Consider the following 8331-nt stretch of genomic DNA (forward strand, 5'->3'; position numbering starts at 1 on the left):
AGTTCGCGCGAAATACGGTCGAAAGACCACCGAGGCTCCCTACGAATCACGATCGTGCTCGTGAAGTCTTCACCCCGCTGAACACAACCTACGAGACCGCTTCTAATGAACGAACACGACCAGATCCCGGCCAACCAGCCCGAAGGCGGGATAATCGGGACACGCAAATTCGCCGATACCACAGAACAACCACAATACCAAGGCGCATCGATCGAGAAGAATTGTCGAGCGCTTGATTGGGAAGGAAAGTTGATCAATACCTCGCGCCGCAGGCCAACGCCGAATGCGAATCGGCAGGATCAACATGATCAACATGATCGGGCGGTAAAGCGGTATGTGCGTGCGCCCATCGCCTCGGTCTTGGCATAGAGGACGATTGGTGCCGAAAGTTGCAGAAGGTGGGATGGGAGCCCATCACATTTTGTGAAGAAGAGGAGGAGGATCATCTACCCCCACGACGACCCAATGATCATTCGGGCGAGATGCGATTACGATGTGGGTCGGGTCTGACGATTGACACCGGAAGCTCGGTGAACGTGATTTTTGCCGATGCGCTCAAAGGGTGGGATTGCCGACAAGATGGTCAATCGGCAAATTACGCCTCTACCGAGTTTTACGAGATCTGGTCCAACCGGTTGGTAGCATCGATCGCCCATCGCCTTCGGCGTCGCCGAAAATAATGACCTACGACCAATTCCTCATTGTCGATTGCCCAACGGCATACAGCGTCATCATAGGGCGAACGGCACTCCACAAGGGTCAAAGCCCACTTGTCGCCCCACATGTTGCTTGATGAAGTTCCCAACACGCATAGCGGCATACGAGCCATTCGGTGATCACTCGGCGCGCGACGTGCTATGCCACGGCCCTTAAGACGGTAGCTAGCAAACCGCCCATGGAGGCCATGACCTTGCAGGACTACGAACGGTAGCGAGCCTATTGCGACCCGGGGAGAAAACACCGCGCCGATGGCGCAACCCGCCGAGGCTCGAGACCGTAATCACGAACGAGGAATTCCCGATCGGTGGTAAGATCGCACCAACGATCTCGACTTCTACGGCAGGTGGAAGTCTTCGCTGGTCTTATGACGATATGCCCGGCATATCACCGATGTCATCAGCCACAAGCTCAGACATTTCCACCACCTACAAACCGGTCGAGGCAAGGATGACGGATGTGTCGACTATACCGACTTGAATAAGGCTTGTCGGCGATTTCCCTTACGAGAATCGACCGGCTCGTCGATGCCACCGCGGACCGGCTGCTCGGCTTCATGGACGCATATTCGTGATATAACCAGATCTTCATGGACCCGCCGATAGAGAGCATAACGGCATTCATCACGGATCGCGGTTTGTTTACAATGTCATGCCCTTCGGCACGAAGAACGCGCGGGGCAACTTACTGCGGCTTGTTAATCGGATTTTTGCCAAATACATCGGCGGCATCATGGAGGTGTATGTCGATGATATGTTGGTAAAAAGCTGAAGCGAGATCACTGAAAACTTGGCCCTCATGTTCGGTATTCTAAGCGACTACCCGAATGAGGCTGAACCGGCGCGCCTTGGTGTCTCTTCCGTAAATTTCTGGGTTCATGATCATCAAAGGTATCGAAGCCAATCCGAGAAAATCAAAGCCATAATCGACATGGAGCGCCAAGAAGAGCGAGGAAGGACATTCAGAGCCTTACGGATGTGTCGCTTTGCGACACGGTTCATCTCCAAGGCTACCGACAAATGCGTACCGTTCTTCAAAGCTTTGAAAGGGCAACATCATATCACATGGACTCCGAATGCTACCAGGCGTTTCAAAACTTGAACTACATAGAGCGGCACCCTTTATCAAAACCGCTCCCGGGCGAGGTACTACTCCCTTTTCGGTATCCAACACTGCGTTAGCTCGGTGTTGATATGGAAGCCGAGAAGGCGGAGCTACCGATCTTTATGTCAACAAGGCGCCGGCGCAGAGCTTGATACCCACCCACAGGCGCTATGCGGCTGGTCTTTTCGGCGAAGACTCGCCCTTACTTCCAGCGCCGCGAAATCACGATTCGCGAACCGCCTCTTCCAGTACTCAAGCCGAAACATCCTGGCCGATTGGTCAAATGGGCAATCGAGTTGGGAGAATTCGACATACAGTTCAAGCCGAGGCTGCGAGAAAAGGCTGCAAGCCGTTCGACTTCATCTCCGAGAGCTCACACCTCCCGCGCTTCTCCAGCCATCATCGCCGCGCCATTCCTCTTGCACGATAAAATGGATAACGAACGTTTGACACTTCCGTTCGTCTGCGGTCTGCATGTAGATGGCTCGCAAACCCGGCAAAGTGTGGCGCGGTTGGTATTAACCACTTGACGGTAGCAAAATTGAGTATGCCCTCGATTCAACTTCGGACCTCCAATAACGAGGCGAATATGAGGCCCTCTGGCGGCCCGGCTAGCCAAGAGCATGAGCGTGAGCGGAGATCAGCATTCACGGTGACTCGGCTCCATAGTAAATGCGTCGAGAGTAGGCGGACTTGCCGACAAAGGACGCCTCCATGTCACCTACCTTTGCGACTCACCAACTACTACAAATTCCTGTGCCTCACGAGATACAGATTCCCGGGTCGAAAGCAGCCACGCCGCGCGCTCTCACGATTGGCTTTAATAAATGACAAAATTGGGAGGAAGATACCGTGGAGATATTATCGGTAGAGTACAGCCGGCCCGAGGTGTGTACCGTCTGATGCGAACACATGGATGTCTCCAATCTATGTCTTCCGACAACCGAACCCTTCCTATAAGTCCCAATCTAAACTCCGCATTACGATCGACAAGATACACATCAACGATGTTCAGCACAAGCGAGGCTACACGGCGATCTAAAATGCACGACTAAGGAGCGGGGACTACGTCGCCTTCGGAGGTCCACGATGGAATCTGCGGTGACCACTCGGATCCGATCGCCGCACACAAGGTCTTTCGGCGAGGTTATTTCGGCCGACTCTTCACGGGATGCGAACACATTAGTCGGAAGGTGTGACAAATGCCAACGGTTCGTAGTGTCCCTCATATTCGTGAGCCGTGGCGTTTTAGCCTAGTGGGGACTAGACCTAATTGGTCCGATGCGGAGGAAAGGGTCAGTCAAATCTGTTTATTGCCGTAGAACTACTTCACCAAATGGGTAGAAGCCAAAGCCCTAGCGACAATGCGGCAGCCGAGTCGAAGATTTCATCTCGACGAACATTTGCTGCCGATCGGCATCCCCTACGCCATCGTCACGGACAAGCGGCGGCGCTTGATCCGGAAGTCTTTAGGAATTCTGCACCGACTCAAAATCGCTTTGTTCTTTGCTTACACACCCCAATCGAGACGAGTCGAAGCCATGAATAAAATTGTCAAGAAGGCTGTTGAAACGCGGCAGCCTTGACAGGAGCTAAAGGAGGCGGAAAAACCAGAGGCGCTATGGGCCATCGACATCCTACCGAGCGGCGTGGGAAACACCATTCTCTATGGCTTTGGTTAAGAGGCGGTGGTCCCGGTAGAAATAGGAGAGCCGTCACGATCTGAACGGAAACCTTCACAAGCGAATGAGGAAGCGTTGTTTGAGCCTCGACCGCTCAAGAACGCCGAGCACGGAGCAACCTTGGGCTTACAAGCAACGCGTCTCTCGGTACTATGACTCTAGGGTCAGATCCCGCTCTTTCCGAATCGGAGATTGGGTCATGCGGAAAGTCTATTTGGCAACCAAGAATCCCACGGAAGGAACCCTCGGACCTTCCTGGGAAGGACCCTACGAAATCATCGGTATCCAGCGATCGGGGACTTATCGACTCAGAGACTCCAACGGAAAGACCCTCGGTCATCCGTGGAATGTAGAGCATTTGAAGTACTATTTCAAATGAAGTCACTTGGCCTACGACAGGGTCACGGAGGAGTCCCAAAGACCTTCGGCATCTCTACAAGTGCAGCCTTCGGCATTGTAGCGTTTCCTAGCCAACGGCAGGTTCTAAATTTGTAAAACGCACTCCAAATTGTACTTTTGCCTTCGGGAGTTTATCAATGAAAGGGCCTTCGGCTCATATATTCAGAACCTTTGTTGTACCTTTCAAACCCTCCAGTTGTTCAAAAAAAAGGATACGGTAGGGACCATTGGTCGCAGATAAAATACACATTTTGGCATCGCCACTATCCTACCGATTAAGGGACAGCTTTGTAAACTTTATTGACCTTTATAGGCCTTCAGTAATTACGGGCCGATGCTTTGCCATCGGCAAGAACCCCCATTGGTTTCAATTCCCTAACACTTGGAACTTTGTGCGTGAAAGGAAACTTTACTGGCGACGGCCATTGACTTTGTTTGAGAGCCTTGGCATTAAACAGAAAAATTTCCTAAGTACATTACCGATTCAGAAGTAAGATGCAATTAAAATCAAAACATTGAAATCAAAACACAACTTTAATAAAAACACGGCGTCAATTATCCAAACAAAAGATGCCAACGGCATCATAGTGCAACGAAATTACAAAACAATGCCCTCGGCATCAAAATTACAATAAATAAAAGGCAGGTGATCAGGATGAAGGGGAGGAGGATCGGCAATGAAGTTCAAGTTGAGCTTCGTCCCAGGATTGTACCGCTTGAATCGGTAGATGAGATCCACCATCTCCGTGCCCACCTCCTTGTCAAGAAGGATGGAGAAATAGGGAGTGTGGCGATACAATGGCCTCCGGGCGGCTCGATCTCCGGCGCTTTGGCCCGCTCAGACTCCTCGAGCCACAGGCGGCTTCCTTCGCCTCCAGGCCTCTTTGCGAGATAGATGTGCCGACTCGGGCTGACGGATCTGCGAATTTGGACTCGTATACCTTGACTGCCGTTCAGCAGCCTACAAATCCTTCACCCGAGTTCGCATGGTCTGGATAGCCTTGGCCTCGGCAACATGCCGTCTTCGCGAGCCTTCTTCGCGGCGGCATTGATGGCCCGCTTTATGCAAAGCCACATGTCCGTAGAAGCCTCGAACAAAGGACCGTCGCCAAGGTATAAAAACGATCGGTAGAAATTTGGACTGGAAGTACGGGACTTACCGATGCTTGAAGACAGGACGCGACCTCCTCTCCTCCGAGAACTTTCGGCAGCTCGATCTCATTCAGTTCTCATTGCGTACCAAAGGATCATATGGTTACAAGAGTCTTCGAGCCACGGACCAGAGATCGCGCGCATCGAGCTCGTCCGTTATAATCGTCGTCCGCGAAGAGATCGAGTTTGTCTTCAGAGCCCGTCCGAGCGCGCGTTCCGCATCCGTCAGTCGGGCCGCTTGCCGCGGCCTCGGGAGTCCCCCGTAGGTATAGGCGCTTTGGCGAGGAGAGGCGGCCAGGGGCCACCGGCCATTGCGCGCAGCCGTGAATCGGTTGAGAGGCCGAGACCGGCCCGTGGTCGAGGGTTAAGGTCTTGTGGTGCCTCGCCGGCCGGCTGCGGAGTTTTTTTCTTCTTCTTCCGAAGCCCATCATGAGACGGCGAGGGCTCATCCTCTTAGCCTCGCAGCCCTCCCTCTCTCCCCATCTGGAAAAGAGAGTTCTGTATGGAACCCACAAAATAAGAAAAACAATTTACAAAATACAAAGTATACTTACTCGGCGGGATCGACTCGAGTGGGCCCGACCAGTTAGTGGCGAAGGCATGCGGATCCTCTCCCTGCGGGGACTTTCCTCCTCACTCTCTCCACTTTGATCTCGCCTGCGCATGACATTGCTGCTTCAATTTACCTACCTGAAGAGAGCGAAGGATCACTACACGTAGCCCCGAGAGAGGTACCGGCGACGTTAGTCCTACCAGCAAATTTGGAAAGTTGTGGAATGCGAAATGACAGCTGTCCCAGTGATTCCGACGCCGAAAGAGCTGCGCCGCGATTTCCACGACTTCTGGCGCTGGTCCAACACAAGCGCCACGATCGATACCACGTCTGAGAGATGGGAGGCCGTCATAGGAGGGCTCTCGCCCGCCATCCAGGCCGCTCATTATCCCATGAGGGCCACCTGTTGGGGTTGGGGTTGGTGCAGAGGCGAGCCGATCCGGGGCTAGATCTCTCTGCACATTGTCTGCAGAGCAACCAACATGCAAGACGCGGTAAAAGACTACCTCGCCGTCTTCTTCGCGTAAGAGATTCGGTAGGGCTTGGGATCCTCATCGCACTGCGTCCGGGAATCTGATTTCGAAATTTGGCAATCTCCGATCGGTAATCTTGTTCGCCCAAGATAGTCGACCGCTTGAATAAGTTTTCCTTCGGCACCCCATGGGCATCCTAGGTTGCTTGGGTACACTACCGATACCACAGGCCCATGTGGTGGATTGGCCGACTCTCCACGGCCGGAGGTGGAGGTCTCGATTGACGGCAACCCGCCTCCCGGGCATCGCGAGGCCCAAGTGGCGGCGGCGCGTCACTATAGACGATGGACAGGGGAGCGGGAGGCGGTCATTAGCCCCTTTCCGACTGTGTGTGGAGATAGAACTGTTACCCCGGCCTGCGAGTATCTAGACATTATCATCTTCCGCCTCGGCATCTGCAGTCGCCGTCGAGTCAAAGAGACCGGTCTGGTGACTTCATGAGCATCGCGATTGACGCATGAGGCGGAGAATGACTGCTTTATCGGAGACATGTCTACAGCGGAAAAGAGCTTCATGCGGATTCTACCTTACCGATCCTACGCCATACTATGGCAGCTAGACTACCGAATGGAACCCTATGGTCAGTCTAGTTCGAACCAAGGAAGGACGTAATTCTTAAAGCATGTAGCGATTAAAGGGAAGAGTGCGAACGGTACCTTAATGTGTACTCTGGAAATCAGCGACCGCTCTTGATGCTTCACTACAGCTTTCAAAGCGGCGAAATCGCTGTTACCGTTAACACTGCGGAAATCGGTTACCGCTAACACTTGTCGAAAATCGCTGATTACACGGGCCCTCGTCGGAAATCGCCTCAAACAGAGCTCTCACTTCTCACTAGACACAAAGTGGATTCGTCTCGGGGTCATCCCTATTTATAGGGGTGTGGCAACGGTATTCCTCAAAAAACCAAATGGCGCATTAATGCTCCGCGCACCATCATCACTTGCGCCACGTGTCGCTCATCCTGTGGGGAACAGACGACGCGAGGCGCGGAAGTCGAAGCGCTCAGACGTCCCTTCACCGGCTCCGACGCGACCTTACGACCGCCAACGCTACCTCGGGCTGATAATGTCGGAAGGGACAAGGTCGGCCCCTTCCCCAAGATCGAGTTACCGAACGGTAGGGCCGTAGTTCCTTCCAAGACAACTTCAAATCCCCTTAGAAGACTCGCAAGGGGACTTGGGGACTCCTGTTTATACCAAAATGAACAGCCAATGAATGACGAGCACGTGGCTAAACCATGGCCATGTGGTGCCTTCGGCACCTACCTTCGTGAAGACCTACCGATCGCAACATTAGGGCAACCTCGCCCCTTTGGACGCGTGGCAGTCCCACAATTGATGTTCAGAGTCCCACATCGAAATTCTAAACAAGTCGCATGCCTCCCAAGGCCTATAAAGGAGGACAACCATCCCGAGGTAATCAATCAGAACTTACGGCATCACGCCTATTGATCTGTAGTTCCAACTTACTAAATCCGTACTTACTAAAGCATCGGAGAGCCTTCGGCGGTACCACACCGGTGCTAGGATTTACAGTGTGTTTGCTATCTTACAGATCGCACACCTTACCGAGGACATCGAACCGAAGAGACTAAATCACTAAGTTGCGCGGGAAAGTGCCGAACCATTTTTCTGCGTCAACAACTAATAATAGATTAATTAGTCTAATATATTACAGTGAATTAATATTATATATTCAGAAATAGATGTCAAGCAAACATGGGCCGCATAACTACCACAAGGGTTACAGTGGGTTGTAGCCCAGTGAGGTTTTTGGCTTAAAAAAGTATTAAATATATATATTTTTCTTATTTTAAATATAGCCCAATATCTATTAACCTATTAAAGTCTAAAAAAAATCCCATTCTTTATGAATTTAGTTATTTTCATCCATTAAAACTGAACCCGTGACATAGTATTTTACCCCTACGTTGATAAAATTCAAAGTGCCGATTATACTAGAATTCAAAGTGTCGATTATAGGAAAACATGTATCACTACTACATTTTACACTTTGCGCGACAAAGAGAATTTCGTCGCACAAAATACATTGTAGTCGCACAAATTTTAGCGACAGAAATTTCACACAGTTCTGTCTCTGCATAAAGATCGTGAAGAAAGACTTTGCTCAAATGAAGTTTTTCATTCGTCGCGCAAAGAGACTTTGCACGAAAAATATTGGTTGTGCA

Source organism: Prunus mume, linkage group LG2 (assembly GCF_029339155.1).
Source record: "Prunus mume cultivar Tortuosa linkage group LG2, ASM2933915v1, whole genome shotgun sequence".
Taxonomy (NCBI): Eukaryota; Viridiplantae; Streptophyta; class Magnoliopsida; order Rosales; family Rosaceae; genus Prunus; species Prunus mume.